A 20,345-nucleotide genomic window follows, 5' to 3' on the forward strand; every position below is an offset into this window, starting at 1 on the left:
TCATCATAATAGATTCCATGTACATCCATGTATAGGAAAATTTCATGACTTCATCTCTCCTGATGGCTGCATAGTATTCCATTGTGTATATGTACCACAGTTTCTTCAGCCACTCATCTGTTGAAGGGCATCTTGGTTGTTTACAGAGTCTGGCTATTGGAAATAGCACTGCAATGAATATAGGTGTGAGGAAGGAATTTTTGTATTGTATTTTTGTGTTCCTCAGGTATATTCCTAGGAGTGGTATAGCGGGATCGTATGGAAGTCCAATTTCCAGTTTGTGGAGGAATCTCCATATCTCTTTCCATAAAGGTTGGACTAGATGGCATGACACCAGGGAATTGAACTGCAGTCCATTCTAGGCTAGCACAGGCAAGGCAGATGCCTTACCGCTTGCGCTACTGCTCTGGCCCCATCTTTGCTTTTTCTTTCTTTCTTTTTTTTTTTTTTTGGTTTTTTTTTTGGGCCACACCCTGTGATGCTCAGGGGTTACTCCTGGCTATGCGCTCAGAAGTTGCTCCTGGCTTCTTGGGGGACCATATGGGACGCCGGGGGATCGAACCGTGGTCCGTCCTAGGCTAGCGCAGGCACCTTACCTCCAGCGCCACCGCCCGGCCCCTTTTGACATACTAATAAAATTATATTGTTTCTATTATCAAGAAAAACATCAGTATATTTTTAAAGTTTGTTTTTGTTTTAGTGTCATATAATGCTCAGAAATTATCTATGACTTAGTGCTTAGGAGATGTTATGACACACTGGTATAGTCTGTGGAATCATTTGATGCTGGGAGTTGAATTCAGGGCTTCTCCCTTCAAAGCAATTGCTCCAGAATCCTGTCTCCTGATTCTACAGTCTATATCAATATAATTATTTTTTTGCTTTATTTATTTATTTATTTTTATTTTGGGGCCACACTCAGTGATGCTCAGGGGTTATTCCTGGCTATGCACTCAAAAATTACTCCTGGTTTGAGGGACCATATGGGACATTGGGGGATAAGACCACAGTCTGTCCTAGGTCAGCCGCGTGCAAGGCAAACACTCTACTGCTGCGCCATTGCTTTGACCCCTCAATATAATTAATTTTTAGAGAAAAACTGATTAAATTGTCATGAAAATAAAATTTTACTTAAAATAAGTGAAAATTTCAAAAGTTAAATTCCAGTTTTTTTACAAGTAAAAATTTTCAATTGCTAAAGGATTGATACTTATGCTAAAAATATATATGCAATTCTAAATTTTATGGGACCATTGTATACTTAAGAAAAAATAGGAATAAAAACCTGAAAGCAAAATAATTTCTTGAAAGAAGCATATCCTGTTATATTGATAGTGTGCACTGTCTCTTGCTCTTTCACTTTTTAAAAAACTGCTTTTATGTGTGTAGTCTTCTTTTTCTTTTTTCTTTTGGGCCACAACCGGTGACACTATGGGGTCACTTCTGACCATGTACTCAGAAATTGCTCTTGGCTTGGGGGACCTTATGTGACTCCAGGGGATCAAACCATGCTCTGTTCTATGTCAGGCATGTACAAGGCAAACACCTTACCACTGTGCCATCTCTCAGGCCCTAAATTGTATATTATTTCTAGAAATATTTTATTTTATTGAAACCATTGTGATTTACAAAGTCCTTCATAATTGGATTTCAGACATACAGTGAATCAGGGCCTTTCCCACCACCAGTCAATCTCTCTCCATCAATATTCCCAGAGTGCATCCTATACCACCACCATTTGTTCCCTGGCCTGTCAGTATTACAGCCCCATTTTAAGTTGCTATAATTTGGGTCTCTTGATTTAATTGCTGTTTTCTTTGGTTGGATATTTAATTCTGTCCTTTTTTATCTCCACTTAAGACCACTTGGCCCCTGTCCCTAATCCTTTCTTTATTTTTTTCCTTTTTAATTTTATAGAAAAATGCAGAAATCTGAGATAAAACAAAGTAACATTGGCAGTTCACCCCTGAACCTTGGATTCCATCTCATTTTTGGAACCAGCATGGTTTTCTGCACCTGTACCAGAAATCGAACTTGTACAGAGGAAGGTCGTTTAATTCCCTGGGCTCCAACTTGCTCCAGGGTGGGTTCAGATGACACCCTGACGACTTGGAAACAGCAATAATTTGCTTTCAGGGCAGGTTTCCCTGCATTGCCACTTAACTGTGAGATGAAATCAGAAGATGCTTTGTGACACCCTGGCTTCAACATAGGAGCTATGCAAAAACCAAGTTCTCTAATTCAGAAGCCTGATTGAGACAACCATGATTAAGAAGAACTTTTCCTGGGACCATGAAGAAAGACTATGGGGTTAGACAACTTAGTATGCCAGAAGCCTGTAGTTGGTTTTATGGCAGGATGCTTCATGGGTAGTGACACCGTTTTAAGCCAAAGTTCTTTCCTTTCTACTTTTCCCAACTTTTGCTCAGCCTATGCACAAAACTGCTACCCCCTTTTAATCTATTAGATAGGGATTCCAGCCATTTTTACAGAACCTTGGGTCACTAATTACTTTTTGCTTGTTTGTTTCTTTGTTTATGGGTCACACCTGGCAGTGCTCAAGGGTTACTCCTGGTTCTGTGCTTAGAAATCGCTCCTGGCAGGCATGGGGGTTGGGGGTGGGGGAACCATATGAGATGCCAGGATTTGAACCATTATCTGTCCTGAATCGGTGGCATGCAAGGCAAATGCCCTACAGCTGTACTATCTCTCTAGCCCCTAATTACTTTGTTTACCTCAGATTTCTGTTCTCTCACTTTTACACACAAATGCCAACATTGCCACATAAATTTAGTCTATGTAAGAAAAATATATATTACAGTGTTTTATTTTGGGGTTGGGCCATTTCTGCTGTTGTTTAAGGCCTACCCCTAAGTTCTATATTTAGGATTGCTCCTAATGATGCTCAGAGAGTGAACCCAGATATTTTGTATATTAATTATGCACACTTTATCTATCTCTTAGCTCATGTTATAATCTTTTAACTAATTCAGAATTGCTGACAGCTCAACACTATTTTGTTTCACTTCTTCTCAAAAAAATATTGTGTTTTATTTTACAGCCTCAAAGATTTAGAATTTAAGCACTGTCCAGCAGAAAGAAGTTTTCTACCATTTTTACTTATTTTATCCATTGAAACATAATTAGAAATCAATGCTGACTTCCCAGGGCCTGGCCAACATCAATGTTTAAGAAAAATATGGCTTCAACCTGGTAGACTAAAGCATTAGAAACTGTGAATCACTTGAGGTAAGACATATCCAATTTTAATTAATTCAGCTAATGAGCAGTAACATTTTCAATGGAAGACTAAAGTAACTTTTGTCTGGGAGAAATATCAACTGTATTGTTAACAGAACATCTTTCTAAAGTCTTTGTTTTATTTTATTTTAAGAAAATACAAAACTAATGAGAGGACAGGCTAGATTATTATTTAATTCTCTGGCAATAGCCTAGCTTTAGTATTAGATAATTGTAGAACTATTGTAAATATTAATCTTATTTTCAACTATGTCATAATAAATACATTTATGAAAATTAAAATTATAGTTATTTTCTAGCACAACATATAAATAATATTAATAACCCTATGCAGTTTTATTTTATTTTATTTTGGTTTTTGGGTCACATTCGGCAGCACTCAGTGGTTACTCTTGACTCTATGCTCAGAAATTGATCCTGGCAGGCTCAGGGGACCATGTGGGGTGCCGGAATTCGAACCACTGACCTTCTGCATGCAAGGCAAATGCCTTACCTCCATGCTATCTCTCCGGCCCCTGCAATTTTATTTTTAATTTTTATTATTTGGGGGGCCACACCTGATGATGCTCAGCGGTTACTCGGTTCCTCTTGGCTATGCACTCAGAAATCACTCCTGGCTTGGGGATCGTAGGGGTCGCTGGGAGATTGAACAGTGATTTTCTACAAAAAAAAAAAAGTCTTTGAGGCCAACATGATCATACCCAGCAGTTCTAGAGAAGAGACAACATTGAGATCAAACTAAGGGCCTCACACCTGTGCAGCCCACTTCATCTATCTCCTAGAACTTATCTCTGATTTTTGTGTAAAAGAGAAAATTTTATCTTTATAGCTTAGCATTGGAAAAACAGTATTTGTGATCACACATAAAGAATTAATCTAGAATTTTAAAAATAACATCCTTTTAAGCTGTACTCAGTGAAAACTGGAAGGACTTTGGCATATGCCTCCCATTAATTCCTCATTGTTATTTCTTATCAATGTTACCATTGTTAAGAAATAAAACTGTGTGTCCAAGAGGTAGTAGGGGGTTAAAGCACTCACCATGCTTGCATCTAACCTGCATTCAATTCCTGGCACCAACACCTTTGTTCAAATTCCCCTGGAAGCAATTCCCAGGGAGGGCACCATTCTTTGTGAACTCAAATTAAACAAAAAGAAATGGAAACATATATCTATTTTAAGAAAGTACGTTAATTTAATAATGATGAAATTGGAAGAGTTACCACTACTACAATGTTAAAATAATTTAGTTTTTGTGGAAATTAACAACACATACAAAATTAAAGACAATTACTTAAGTACTATTTACCTCATCCAATTTAAGCAGTTCTCATAGCCAATTCTGTTGCATTTAATTCTCTCCTCTTGCTCACACTCCACCTATTTCCTGGTACATTAAAAGCAAAAAGCATTTCATTGAAGTGTAACTTCCAAGAAATAAAATTAGTAATTCTGTTTTGTTTTGGTTTGGGGTCACAACAGGCAGTGCTCAGGGCTTACTCTTGTCTCTGCACTTATACTTTTGTTCTCAATAATATGAAATATAAGTAGATGTTTAGAGGTTTTTTTTTTGCTTAGAAAAATAGAGAATTTCATGCTTTTATCTCAACAACCCAAAAACAATCTATAGATTTGCTTTTGTGTATGTCCATGAAAAACATATTTCTTGTAGTGATTTCTTAGGGAAAATATGTTACACATTTCTTATGTTCTTATATTCCTAAAGTCACTGGTTGTTTTTCACCTGAGAGATAGTTTTTGTTACTTGTTAGGAGCAATATAAATCTGTAAGAAATACTGTTGAATCAGTGGAAACACACACACTTTCCTTCAGATTGCTAGACTCAGAAATGTGAAGCCTGTAATGCTTGTCAAATAGACTTTGTGATAAAATTTTTGCAAGTTAAGGCAGCAATGGTATACTTAGTTGCAAAAAATAACAAATGATCCAGGCAGGACTTTTTAAAGTACTAGATTTGGAGCAACTGAAAAAAAGTTATCTGACAGTCAGCAAAAATGAAGTGTCTATTTAAGTGACCTGCCAAAGTGCAAATTGAAATGATCAAATAAAATATACTCTAGGAATAAAAAATGCTATTCAAAACTGTAGTTTTCGTTAAGTAATAAAATGGAAAAGTCAAGAGATTAAAAGCCCAGGACCTCATGACCCTGATGACCCTGATTTGGTCCCAGAGCAATGCTGGGTATGACCATGGAGGCCCTTGGCACTGTCATGCTGACCCTTATGTGCTTCTGCAGCCTGGGTCCGAGCAGCATCATTCCTTTGATCCCTAACACTGAGCAATTATCCAGTTGGCCAAGTCCAGGTGGCCAAGTATCACCAGGAGTGGCCATTAGGCTCTCTGAACACTTCTTGGGAGCCCCCTTCTAATCCCTACTTAAAAAAGTTGTGGAAGCAGATCTCAGTAGAGAGTAAAGAATACAATTAAATATGTTTGGAATGTTTTTTTTAGGCTGGGGGCTTTCCAAGTAGAAATAGAAACCATTGGATTTTACATGACTGTTCCATAAAACACATGGTTAATATTTTTAAGTGTTTTTAAATTGTTCATTATAAAACCATAATAATTAATGAGGAAAATACCCTAAAATATTAAAACATTTACTACACTGCATTTCATCTCTCTTAAGTTTTATTACTTTAGAACTGTTTGAATTATAGTTCATACTTAGAAAAAGAGTAAATAATATTTTTAAATTATATCTTGTGGCTTTTCAGGATATATTAAAATATTAGTGATAGATACTTAAAAGGGTCATTGTTATTTTAAAAATTTAAAAGATTCAGAGGAATAGATCAATGGCTTAGATTATCTGTAGTGTAAGGTCTGGAGTTCAAACCTAGGGGTTGCTATAACCTTGGAAGTTTTTCTGCTAGAGTCTGGTTGCTTTTCTGTCTTCACTAATCTGTGCTACAAGTAATTTCTGAACTCACCACAACCAGATATTGACATGTGTGAGTACCACAATAGAGAAGTGCAACCCTCTGGGAACATTGTCACAAAATAAATATGTAAACATCATGACCAAGGAGTGTTACTCTTGCTGTGTGTGAGCACTGTGTAGGATTAGAGTGAGCACTGCAACATATGTTCATGAGCATGACTAAAGAGTATTAAACTCTATATATGAGCAAATGACACAACTGGATTGCAACCTTCAATGTATACTGTGACTAAGTGTCCAGGTTCTGCAACCTGATATGTAATTTTTGGTGAACACTACACCTAAGTGGGTAAAGGGACAAGTATGTGACTCAGTGGCAGAGCAGTACTTGCCTGTGTACATAAGACCTGGGTTTCATCACAACCCTGCAAAATAATAAAACTCAAAACCATTACCCACAATTGGAGTGCTGGGGAGAGCTCAAAGGGCTAGACCACATGTTTGTCATGTTCAAAATCCCAGGTTTGAATCTAGACACCACAAAACCTCCTGAGAAGTGGTAGGTATAGCTATGTTCTCCACAATTAGTGCTAGGTAGGATCTCTTTACTTCTCCTCTAAAAAAATAACAACAGGTAAATAATTCAAAGAGCTGCAGCAATTTTCTGCATGCAAGAGTCCTGAGTTCTGTCTCTGGCAATGCATGTTTTTAGGAGCACCCTCTGGAGTGCTTGAGCTGGGTGTGATTCCTATTAGCCATCAGATATGGTACTAAAGAAAAGGACATACAAAAAAAATGTGTGAGCCTGGGATGTGGTTGTGCGCGCACGTGTGTGTGTGTGTGTGTGTGTGTGTGTGTGTGTGTGTGTGTAAGAGAGAAAGAGAAGCCCTGGGTCATGATTATATTAACAGGAATCAAGAAAAAGAAGGAGAGGGAAGCAAAAGAGAAAATAAAATAAATAAATAAATAATAAAATAAACTTTACAAGGGTAGATAACTGTGAAATACATCATTGGGAAATTTCAAGGCAATAGTGGAAGGAAGCAGACATTGGATGTGGTATTGTAATATTGTATGCTTAAAACCCTTTCGCAAAAATGTATTGCAAATTAGAGTGCTTAAACTAAAAATGTTAAATAATAAGAATGGTTAAAATCTTTAACTCATTAGTGGAATATTATCTGTAGGAAGCTTATGGAAGAGAAATATGAATAAGTTATCCATGATATATGAGAACTGTACACAAAAACTGCAATTATTTAGTATTGACTTTCATGAAATTATCTAGCGTCATAAAAATGAAGAACAATTTCTTTTGTATTTATTGGCCAAGATAAGTCTGAGCTCTAAGACTGGTAGGTAGGTTCTTTGCAAATAATTGTTGGATGAATGGCACTTACCAGAAGGGGAGGGAGATGTAGGTTTTATTTGAGGCATATCATCACTTAAGGAAAAGATCATATGCCAGTTACAATAGGGGAAAACATTTCTGATGTAACAACCTTAGGGATCTCATAAAATAAGCCCCTAGATGTTTGTGACAGAAAGGGTCTTATTTTATGAGATAAATGGCAGTCATCACTGGGTTAGAATGGACTTCTTGATGGTGTATAATTTTTCCATAGAAAATCAGGTTGCTGTTGGATCCAGCTCTAAGGTTTACAATTCCACATAAGCAAGAGAAATCCAAGAACATACAGCCAGAGTCTGAGAGTATCACCATTATTTCACCATTGTAAAGTTTGTTTGAAGGTAGCAAATATCCCATGATAATACTACAGTTTATAAAGGGAAGTGAGAGGTTTAGGAGGGCATAAAAAGTAGTAGCTACTTAAAGCAGTATATTTTTGATGGCTAGCTTCACTTAATCGGTGTGACTGGTTAGGGTAGGCTTATTCTGCTTTCACTTAATTCTTCCAATGAAGAGAATATCAATGATATTGATATTGATATTCACCTAGCTAAAATTATACCTGAATATCGTTTGTACATGTCACTTCTATTGTGCTAGATTTATGACTAGTTATACTACATTATATATTAATTTGAAATTAGATTTATTTTGCTTCTTTTCCATTGGATTTTATTATTATTATTATTATTATTATTATTATATATTTTGGTAGCAGATTTTCTTTCATCAGCAACCTAAGGTTGAAGAAAATAGAAAGGATAGCAATACAATGATATTTGCTGAGCAAATATCACCTCCCAAATCTAATACTATAAGTAAATAAAATAAAAAGAAAGAGAAGATCAATTATAATGACAAAAATGGACTAAAATTTGTATCATAAAGGTCAATTATACTAACATCAGCTTTCTATATGTGCATCAGAATTTGGGGGAAGAAGTTTGGGAGACAATTGTTAGTATTTGGGGCAACTCTGACTGCTTGAGAAATCACTTTGGAGGCTCCTGGAACCAATTGGTTCTATAGAGAGTTCAGATATGGACCTCACACAGGCAAAATATGAATTTTGTCTCGTGCTATTTCTCTGTCATTTGAATTTTCTGTAGTTTAGAAACCATAGATTACCTGCCAGATGGATGGCCAAAGAGGATTAGTTTAATACTCACAGAAATTTTAGAAAAATTTTAAAAATTATAATGAAAATTTAAAGTAGGTTATTAAGCAAATTAGATAACTTAGTAGTAGAGAAAATACTGCACAGTTAACTCTAGCCCAGTCAGCCTATCTTATAAAAAAATATAACTAATTTAATCTAGTCATAAAATAATAGAGACACAAAAGTAAAAAGCATATGGACTTTCTTTTTTTCTTTCTTTCTTTCATTTTTGGGACATACCCAGCAGCAGTCAGCACTTCAACCCCCAGAAATCACTCCTGGCAGGCTTGGGGTACCATATGGGATGCTGGGAATTAAACTCAGGTCTGTCCTGGGTTGGCGGCATGCAGGGCAAATTCCCTACTGCTGTGCTATCTCTCTAACCCCATATAGACTTTCTTTTATCTTGGAGAGTTTTGCCTCTATTTTGAACTCATTTGATTCAAACAAAAAATCTCAGAAAATCAAGCCAACAGAAATTCCACTTCATTCTTGGCCAACATAGGAGCACTATGGAACAGCTGAAAACTGAATTTTCATGTTTGTCATTTAAATCTCTTCTGCCACCTGCATGTGGCAAACAATTTCTTCACAGTTGCCAATTGTAACTTTGTCAGCTGTTGGGTACAGTGGAGAATAAATTTAACTTTTTAAAATATTTTGATTCACTAGTTATGCTTACCTGTCAGTCATGTTATAGCTGTCCTCTGCAGTCATCTAGAACTGTGTTGCAGAAATAGTGATGTGCAGACTGTTGGCTGAGTTACTTGTTACTGCGCTGAAATAATAATTGCTATTCCAAACTGTTAAAGTTGTTGAAACTTAAAGAAAAGGATGGGTAAACCTGTGTCCTTAAGGCTCGCTGAATCTGACTAGTTGAAATGGTTCTGATAAAGGGAGTTGTTCTGCTGAACGAATGAAAAGATTTTGGAGTCCTATGCACTTACATTTAAGTTTGCTTCTTTCTATTCTTATCAGTGTGATTTAGAAGCAAGTTTGATTACTTCTCTAAATTAGTTTCAATATTAGTAGTAGAGAGATGCAATTTTATCGTAAGAAATTAATTGAGACTCTTAAAATTCTAGACATTGAATTATGTCAAGGGGTAAAACGGTGAACAAAATAGTTATGGCTGTTAATTTACTGAAATTTATAGCATGGGGAGGAAGAATAGTCATAAATAGTAAATAATAATAAATAGTCCATTATATTAAATTGGGAAGTTGTTGTAATGGAAGGTTGTATAAATAAAAAAGATATGAAAGATATTTTATTAATAGTGAAATGATTGCTAAAGATATTTTGATTTAAAGTTTTTTTTAATTGTTTTTGGTTGTTGGGCCATATCCAGTGATTCTCAAGTGTTATTTTTGACTCCTTAGTTAGTGAGAATTAATCCAAGAGGAGTGCTTGGGAACAATGTGGTGTGGATCAGACTTGGTTTTCCCACATGCAAAGTATGTGCTTAGTTTAGTGATCTATCTCTTTCATACTATCTTTATATTTGAATAAGCAGTAGAAGGCAAATTGCGAAAAAAAAAAAAGGTAGGTGTAGGAAAATAAAGTAATAAAAAAGGAAGAACTACGTAAAAAAGAGAATAAGGGTCCAAATTTTTCAAGGAACTAATTATGGACGTAAGAAATGAAAATGGTATGGCTTGGGACTGGGAACAGAGATTATAGAGATGTCCATATTGAGAATTTGATATTTTTTATTAATTTCTTAATTTTTAATTATGAGAATAAAGATGCAAAGAAAGAGGACAAGGTAAAGTTACAGTGGAAGGACAATCACCCATAAACAGAATTCTCAGTAGTCCCATTGCTGATATCTTAACTTTGAACTTTCAGCCAAAGAACATTAAGAAAAATAAAACAGAACCCATGTACAATTACTTTGTCCCTCAAGTCCCCAGATTGTAGTACACAATATTTCTTAGCAGCACACAAAGCAATCTAAGGACATAAAACTTATGTAATCCTTAAACATTGAAGGAAATGTACTGTTTTACATTTCCATGCACATGCATATTAGTTTAAGTTAACTTCAAAAGTTTAAGTGGGTTGTTTTTCTTAAGGATTAGAGTCAAAGGGGCACAGTAAAAACGGTGTTATAGTGGCAATTATTGTTTGCATAGGCCCACCAAAATATGAGGGACATGGAAAGGAAAAGCCTTGGCCTAAATACAAGGAGACCCTACCCCTGAAGTTTCATGGCATAAGACCAACTAACTCTAGGCTCCAGGTAAACTAGTTTGTTCAATCCAGGTCATTGTCTGTAGTGCTAATACTTTTATTTTTCACTCAGTCTCTGTTGTTGGTATCATGTTTCTGTATTAAAGATCCTGGAATCTGCATATCCAATATTGAAGTCAGGATGGTGCAGAGCGTCCTCTCATTTTACCTCACAATTAAAGGGCAATGCAGAGAGCCCTGTCCTGTAAGCAGGTCGTTGTTGTTGTCAAGTCTTCTTAGTGTTAAGGGAAGTCTCTTTTGAGCAGGTCAATGTCAGAGCCTTGGTACGGTTTTCCCTGGTCTTCCCTGGTAGAGGATTGCTTCCAGGTGTTGTTATGAAAAACCTTGGATGTTTCGTAGGTAGCGTCCCTGGTTCAGGGGTGAATGGAGGATGCCCAGAGAATTTGATATTTTTTTTTTTTTTTTTTTGGTTTTTGGGCCACACCCGTTTGACGCTCAGAGGTTACTCCTGGCTATGTGCTCAGAAATCGCCCCTGGCTTGGGGGGACCATATGGGACGCCGGGGGATCGAACCGCTGTCCTTCCTTGGCTAGCGCTTGCAAGGCAGACACCTTACCTCCAGCGCCACCTACCCGGCCCCAGAATTTGATATTTTTAAGTTAAAATAATATAACTCTATAGAAGAAGACTTGAAATTTTGTTAAGATAAATTTAATACTTTTTTTTTTTCCTGAAAGGTCTTTGGGGAAAAGGCAGAAGGGAGTAATCGCATAAGCTAGGGTAGCCTGCTATGTTGTTGAGGAAAGTTGAGATATGTTTTAACATGATTGAAATAGGAAAATAATTCTGGTGCACAAATAAAGAAAACCAGACTTGGTGATTACTAAGGTATTATAAAGAGAAGTTTGGAAAAGGACAGAACTCTGTAAATAAAACTCTGTAAATGGTCCTTTTACTTGTTCAGTCCAGAGTTGACAATGCTGTTCAAAAACTATGAAAGCTTAAAGAAAAAAATTTTTTTGGTTTTGGGCGACACCCATTTGACGCTCAAGGGATACTCCTGGCTTTGTGCTCAGAAATCGCCCCTGGCTTGGGGGACCATATAGGACACCGGGGGACTGAACCGCAGTCTTTCCTTGGCTAGCGCTTGCAAGGCAGACACCTTACCTCTAGTGCCACCTTCCCGGCCCTGGAAAAGATTATTTTTTGAGGAAAGACTATGAAATACCTTCAGGACATGTGAGTTTGAGGTGACTAAGACATTTAATGCATAAAGACACGAAGCACATGGATTTGAAGCCAGAGAAGAGGTAAAAAGTGATGTAAAATTGGGTTTTGTTAGTGTTTGATGCTTACTGAAATCCTACATATAGATCAGATCCCATGAAGAAGCTAGAGTTTACAAAAGTAGAATTAAAAAAAAAAGAGAACTGAGCACTAAACTTTGGAGGGGCATCCATATTTATTGTCTATAAAAAAACCTTAGGAATAGATGTGGGTAGCATATGACTGAGATTTAGAAGAAGTTGCATCTTTGGAAAGCATGTAAATTATTTAGTAAGAAATTAAGAAATTACTAAAATGTTTTTTGAGCAGCTTTACTATTTTTTATTTGCACAGTAAAATATATGAGTTCTTGTTGCTTCACAGTTTTGATAGCATCAGCCAGAGTGGCTTCTGTCCTTATTGTTTGTCACTTATTAAAAGAATGTAGTGGTAATGGACTACTAGTAGACTATAAGAAAAGATGAGATATAATTGGCTACAGCATGGCTGGAACTGGAGAGTATCATGCTGAGTTATTTAGAAGAGACATTGTATAGAATGATCTCTCTCATATGTGAGATATAAAGAAACACAGGAAGAGAATGCCAAATGGTCAAAGGCAAAAAAAACCTGAGAACTGACACATAGAATTGAACTTAACATTGTGGAGACAAGAGATCGAAAACAGACTGAGCTGGGGACATGCTGGTAGAGAGTGTGGTGTTTGAACATTATTTGCATGTAACCCTATCATAAAAATCATGAGTCTAAAAATTAGAAAGTTTTTATTTATTTAATTTTGGGTTTTGATTTTTTTGGGTCACACCTGGTGACTCTCAGGGTTTACTCCTGGATATGTGCTCAGAAATCGTCTCTGGCTTTGGGGAAACCATATTGGATACCGCAGTCTGTCCTAGGTCAGCTGCGTGGAAGGCAAACACTCTACCACTGTGTTATTGCTCCAGTCCCAAAATTTTTATTCTTCATATCCAATTGTGGGAACTTTTCCCCCCCAGTGGTCATTATTTATATATATTCTTTATATCTTATTTGACAAATTCATTTTTTAAAGTATTTTTTGATTTGAATAATTGGGTTATTTTTTCCTATTGAACTTTGAAAGTTTTGTTTAAATATATTTTTAATATAGATTAATTTGAATATATGATTTACAAGGATTTTTTTTTTGGTTTTTTTGGGTCACACCCGTTTGACGCTCAGGGGTTACTCCTGGCTATGTGCTCAGAAATCGCCCCTGGCTTGGGGGACCATATGGGACACCGGGGGATCGAACCACGGTCCGTCCTACGCTAGCGCTTGCAAGGCAGACACCTTACCTCTAGCGCCACCTTCCCGGCCCCTGATTTACAAGGATTTTTACCAGTGTACATCACTTGCATTTTTCTTCTTTCGATATTACCTTTTGAAGAGGAGAAATGTTCAATTATGATGTTGTTCAATTAATCCTTTTGTCTACTAGGTTATTTTATATAAGAAATCCTTTGAAAGACCCTAATTTCATTATTATATTTTCTTTATTAATATTTAACTATTAAAATAAAATTCCTAGTAGGACCAGATGAGTGATTAATTTTCTTAGATTTAATAAATATGCAAAGAGACATTGACCATTTATTTAATGTTTTAAATGTGAGAAAAAAAGAAAATGTGGGTTTAAAGGGATAACTCAAGACATCAAGACATAGTAGTTGCCTAATGTATGTAAAGGAGAATGATTATTTGGCGAGGGAAGGAAGTGATTATATCAGAAAGGGTGACCTGAACTTTTTTTGGCACTATAATCCCAATAAAAATATAAGCAAAGTCTGTGAAGCAATCCATTTTTCTGAGTTAAATGTGTATAATTAAGTAACTAAATTCACTTATCTGTGCTTATTGGGTATGTTGGAGTTTTTAAACATTAATGTCTTTCCCAATGCTTCTCAACTGATTAAATTTTAATAATGGAACAAAAAATATGTCTCAGGGATACCTAAGAATTAATGAATAGTTCAACATTAATGTTTGTTAATAGACTAAAAATTTATTAGCTGATTTTTCTCATAGGTCTAAAATTTCCACTTTCCTACTATTCATTTACTTTATCGCTTTAGTATGTAATACAATTTAAAATGCTTAGAAAAGTTCTTTATTTAAAAAATAATTTAAAGAAAATGGTTATCATAATTGACATTGTTGATCACAATGCATTTGTTTTCAGATAAGTAAAACCAAATATATTGAAAAAATAGAAAGAAAAAGGAATAAAACGAAAGAGAAGAAAAAAGAAAGACAGAAAAAAAGTACAGTTTAGCAAACACATTTGTAAAAATAATTGTTTCTCCAATGAAATCATTAATACAATGGCAGAAAGTTTATTAAGTTCTTGATGTTAGCTGTCCATTCTGTTTTGTGTTCCTTCAAAGATGATGGTATCAAACAAATGAAGTTGTTCAGAAATTCAAATCACTATTACTTATACTCTGTTTTTAGGGGCATATACACAACTGACAGGCCACCTGGGAGAAAGAAGATTGGAAGGGAAAGTGCCCGCACTTGCTCCCAAAAGCCTGATGATAACAGTCCAAAAACTAGCATACCTGAAGTTCGGTCCATATTGGTGTCCCAAAGGAAATCGTTGAGTATCAGCATTGAAGTGGGGCCATCAAGGAAATTACGTATCTGGATAATGGAGGCAGCAAGTGTGAGTGGGTGGGAGCTTGGCCCACTCTCTCCTCCCAAGAGGAGAGAGCTTTGTGCTATGTGGGCCAGATAGCCATAATCTTTCATGGCTTGGTTTATGTTTCATTGGTGAAAATGGTTCTGGCCTGGTTAAGACATGGTGACTGCATTTGTGGGCATAGTTATAGCTGCCAGGTTTACTGGAAGACGGAAGATAAAGGGAGAGGATACCTTCACTCAAAAAGTCCTGGCGATATCATCCCCCAAACTGGAATATCTGAAGTGTGGTCAGATGTTAGAATCAAACCTCAAGTTCAAAAGCCAGGATACTGGAAAGACGTGGGTCTGGAAGTAAAAGTCATTTTAGGCAATAATCCACACACACTACAGAGGGTGAATCAGGTTCGGGAGTCCCAGCACATGAGTCTTTGGCACCTAAGAAGCAGGAAGCCCCGTCAGAAGTCCTGAAATGCAAAGAACTGTTTTCCTGAAACCTGGAGTATTTATTAGGAAGGAACAGGCCACACCCGAAGGTGGTATTAGGTTGTCTAAACACCAATCCAAGGTACTACATTCAAAAGTGTTTCCAACCAATGAATAACCAGGTGTATCTGAGTGGGATGGGATCCGATTAATCCCATAGCCAGGGAATTTTAGAGGGTCAGAGATGAGGCAGGTCATCAGGCAAGTGGCGATTCTGGGTGATGGAGGCAGCAAGGTGACTTTCAAGAAGTTCCTTAAGCAGTATATAATTATCATACATAAACAAATAAATAGGGCTGCTTCTGGAATTACTATAAAATTACTATTTGTTTTTTAAATTATAATTATTTTGTTTATAAATGATTTAATATATTATTATGGAATTTTTATTTACTTTATAATGGACAGCAATTATGAAATAAAACCATCTCTTTTGCACACTTTCAAAGCTTTTTTGACCTATGTCACCTTTCATTAGAACAACCAAGATCTAACACTCCAAATGTACATAAAAGACTCTTTTTTTTTTTTGGTTTTTGGGTCACACCGGGCAGTGCTCAGGGGTTACTCCTGGCTGTCTCCTCAGAAATAACTCCTGGCAGGCACGGGGGACCATATGGGACACCGGGATTCGAACCAACCACCTTTGGTCCTGGATCGGCTGCTTGCAAGGCAAACACTGCTGTGCTATCTCTCCGGGCCCACATAAAAGACTCTTGTCAAAGGTTGTATCTAACGTTGAGGATTATTAATTGCTAGAGTTCTTTGAATTTCTCAGGCTTAGTGTTGTTGATTTGCTTAATAGCTAAAATCAAGGTGCAAGGTGAAGATGCATATATATTCTGCAAATAATCATCAATTATGAGTCATTTTCCTAAAGGAGTTTTTAGAGGCTTAACCTATTACATTAAAGCTTACAATTTTGTGGCAAATCCTATGAATTTGTAGGGTAGATAATCAAATCTGATTTTGTAGAGAGTGAAGTTTCATCTATTTACTTAACACATACATGCATAAAAGGGTTTTAAGATATTTATCAAGTATTTAAAATATGTAGAGTAAATAAATGGTAAAACATGCACTATGATCTTAATTCCCTTAGCTATTAGTTTTATATTACAGTTATTCTAAAGTAAAATTTAATCATATGCAGATAAAGAAAATTTTGCACAGTAAAGAAATTCTGTCACAATCATCTGGATTGCAATTATTAACAAAAACACAACCTATAAAAGTGTCAGGTCACCAAAAATACTGGCTTTCATCATTCACCATTCTTAAAACTTTGAAAAATTCAGTTTAAGATATTTTACTAAGACTCCAAAAGTTGACAAGTTTTCTTTTTCTTATTTAAAATTGCTTCTTTATTGACTCACTCTGACTTCAGTCATTCTATTAACCTGCTTTAAAAATGAATAATAGAGAGATAAGGGGATTAAAACTTTTGGAGACATATTTGGCAATAAACAATATTAAATCTTTCACTAAACTACTAGCAGCATTTGGACAGCGCACAGATCAAATTTTGAGGCATTATGAGTCATAGAATTGAATTACGGGGCCAAAAACCAATGTAAAATGAAACTCTGGGTTTAAACACACCTGGGACTTCTTGTTGCCCAAACAGATGAGTCTTCATGGGTTTTTTTTTTTTGTCGTTGTTGTTATTGTTTTTGCAGTACAAAAAATTCTAAACATTTGCATCAAGACTATTTGAGGTTATCAAATGATAGAATTAGGTATATTCCAAGATCTACTTAAAGAAAACATAGTAAAGAGCTTAAATATTATTTTAGTCTGTATTTTAAAAAATTCTCAAAAGACTATTGGATTATTGCTACCTTTCCAAGTCTCAAGAAATGTTAAGAAATCTTTTTATTTTTAATATTATTTGTGGAGAGTAGTCATATGCTATAAGAATATCACCTTCATTCAGGCACCTGCAGTGGTGTTGCTTTTGTATTTAAAATTATTCAAGTTAAATAAATACCCAATTACCCTTTATAAAATGTAAAATTATTCTAAACTTTGAAAACTGTCATATCTATCACCTTTCCAGTACTGTCTTCTAGTATTTTGATTGTTTTTTGGCATCTGCCCACCCAGATTTCAATAATTTTATACAATAGTCTTTTGTTCTGTGGTATTGTACATTTTATTGCTTACTTTTTTAGATTTGGAGCCCTGACATTTCTCATCTCCATTCTTTATTTATTTATTTATTTATTTATTTTTTATTTTATTTTTTTTTTGGTTCTTGGGCCACACCCAGCGGTGCTCAGGGGTTACTCTTGGCTGTCTGCTCAGAAATAGCTCCTGGCAGGCACAGGGGACCATATGGGACACCGGGATTTGAACCAACCACTTTAGGTCCTAGATTGGCAGCTTGCAAGGCAAACACCGCTGTGCTATCTCTCCGGGCCCCATTCTTTATTTTTTTAATAATATATTTTTATTTAAGTAACATGATTTTCATCTTCATTCTTAATGATATTTATTAAGATTATTTGTATGTGCTTTGCATACAGAAGACTTGGGTTTGATCCTGAAACTGCATGATCAATGAGCATGTTAGGAATCTCAAAAAGCACAGAGCAGGGTCTAAACTGCCAGATGTACTGCCTCTAAAATAGTTAAATACATTTTTATTATTTTCATTAACATAACTATGCAAAAAAGATTACCTTGTCAAACCAAGGAAAGCACCTTGTTCATTTTGTATTTCTGTAGAACATTTTACTTTTCAGCTAAGAATAATGAAAGCTTATTCTGCTTTAAGACTTATCTCATTCCCTTTTCCCTTTTTATTTTCTTAATTTCTTAAATTTAGCATATCTTACACTTATTTTTTCACCTCTATAATGCTTTTCATATGATTTTTTTGTGGAGTATGTTGGAGTTTACGCATAATCAGGCCCACACATGACCAGATCTAAGGCAAAGACCATGAAACAGCATTTCTGAGATGACATGGGCCTGATTTGCACATGGACCTTACTCCCTCAAGGTAATCATTGGACCCTATGACTCATATAGGCATCTTTAATATTTAGCCTTCCCCTGGTGCAGACATCCCCATCTGCTTTTCATATCTTTGGGATGGACAACTGTGTCTTTGTTCCTGCTCTACTTCTACCCTCATGATCTTTTTCCTTCTTACTTCATGTTTAATTCCCCTTTTGATTAACTTCTTCAGATCTACCTGTATGGATCTGTTTATGTAGAACATGGTCAGCAGGATATAAAACCTGATAATAAACTAGCTACTGACCATCAGTTGTAGTCCTGGTAATTGACCGTAAGTCTGTATTTCATATCAGGCTTCTGAACATCAGCCATCAGTTTGCCCCAGCATGTCAGTTGTGGGTACCAGAATTCCCATGCCACTGGAAGCACAGAGCATCAGTCTCAACAGCTAATATATCTGCTCCAGTATTTTTCTTTGAGAAGTTGCTCATAAGTCTGAGAATACCTCTCTCTTCAATTATGGTTGCTTGCTAAAATTTGTAGAATTGCTTTTTTTCTTTTTTGGAATTTCTTTGACTTTCTACTTGGATATCCAACTTCCAAAATTCTCTATACTTCTCATCAGTGCTGTAATTCTTCTAATAGCTTCATGAATATATGATAAAAACTTCAGCACTTTGAATGTGGAAAAAGTTTTTTTTAAGTCCTATCTTCTGGTGAATACTTTTGATAGCTAAACACACAATAACTGACCTATAGACACAATAATTAGTAATAATTGACATTGGGAATAAAAATAATTGAGCTTGCAAATAAGTAGGCAATGATACACTGCAATGTAGGCTTCATGCTGGTTTTAGAAAGTTTGATGAAATTATTTCTTATTTCTTTCATATCCTTTAATAATGGTTGGCATCATCTCTTATTTCCTGCTGGTCTAAAGTTAGAATAAAGGTCCTTTCTACAGATATTTTATAAGAAATGCTAAATATGCAAATAAAAATTTTATGAAGTACTATTAACCTAACAAACTAGGTCAACAGAAAGAAGTACTTATCACTCTTTTCGCTAATGAGATGTAAACTGAGCCATGCCAGAGTAAGGCTACTCCGTTCCATGCAGCACAAAACTGGCTATCTTAGGAGAAGAGGCTGGGCCAAGCACTCACCCTGCGGAAACCACACTTGCTTTCTCCATCACCCAGAGTCACTGTTTCCCTGATGGTCTGCCTCATCACTGACCCTCTATGATTCCTTGGAGAGACAACCTCTGACCATACTTCAGGTTAGGCTAATATCACCAGTGCTTTTCTCAGAGGAAGTGCAGGCATATCTATCTTCTGGAAAAGCATGGTAGCTTTAACCATGCCCACAAATATAAACACCTCTTTTCTCCGATGAGACGTAAACCAAGTTATGATAGATTATGGCTACACTGGCCCTTACAGTGCAAAGTCGGTCATCTCAGGAGGGGAAGGTAGCCCAACTCCCACCTGACTAAACCATGCTGCTGTCTCCATCACCCAGTCACATTTTCCCAATGGCTCCCCTTCATCACTGATCCTCTCAGTTCCACTGAGGGAATACTGATCTGACCAGACTTCATGTATAAAAATTGTTGGACTGATAGCACCAGGGTGTTTTTAGAGTGAGTGTGGGCACCCTCTTCCATATCTTCATTCTTCTAGGAAAGCCTGGCAGCTGTAACCATGCCCACAAATGCAGTTGCCGTGTTAGAAATTGGCCTTATTCCAGGAGGCCATGCAGCTGAATATATGTCCCTAAAATTTGTAACATCATAGCTTTGTACTTCTGGACGATTCTGAAAGGAACACCCACTTTAACAAACTGGACATATAAAAACAAGAGCTTACTAAATCTGTTATTTTATTAATGACTTCATTGGTAGTACAATAATTTTCACAAGGGAGCTCACTACTGTACTTTCTCCCTTCCTCCCTGCCTTCCTTCCTTCCTTCCTTCCTCCCTCCCTCCCTCCCTCCCGCCCTCCCTC

Source organism: Suncus etruscus, chromosome 5 (assembly GCF_024139225.1).
Source record: "Suncus etruscus isolate mSunEtr1 chromosome 5, mSunEtr1.pri.cur, whole genome shotgun sequence".
Classification (NCBI taxonomy): domain Eukaryota; kingdom Metazoa; phylum Chordata; class Mammalia; order Eulipotyphla; family Soricidae; genus Suncus; species Suncus etruscus.